The sequence below is a fragment of the Alexandromys fortis genome, unplaced genomic scaffold (assembly GCF_014885135.2).
Source record: "Alexandromys fortis isolate MF-2015 unplaced genomic scaffold, M_Fortis_MF-2015_v1.1 scaffold_168, whole genome shotgun sequence".
NCBI lineage: Eukaryota > Metazoa > Chordata > Mammalia > Rodentia > Cricetidae > Alexandromys > Alexandromys fortis.
Genome location: NW_026068058.1, coordinates 557063 through 557632, shown reverse-complemented (window position 1 = coordinate 557632; position 570 = coordinate 557063).

Here is a 570-nt window from a genome sequence, read left to right as displayed (position 1 = left end):
CCCAGTTCTATGAAGTTTTCCTTGGACTGCCACATGGCATGACACATGTGCTCACACATATCACACACACACACACAAACATACACATCTTCACAACACACTCACACACATCTTCATATAGACTCCCATCTTCACACACACACCTATACACACACACTCACACACATCTTCATATACACTCACATCTTCACACACACACACATCTTCACAACACACTCACACACATCTTCATACACACATCTTCACAGACACATCTTCACACACACATTTACACACACTCACACACATTTTCACACACACATCTTCACACAACACTCACATCTTCACACACACACTTACACTCACATACATTTTCACACACACTCACACACATCTTCACACACACTCACATCTTCACACACACACACTTACACTCACATACATTTTCACACACACTCACACACATCTTCACACACACTCACATCTTCACAAACACACTTACACTCACATACATTTTCACACACACTCACACACATCTTCACACACACTCACACACATCTTCACACACATTCACATCTTCACACACACACT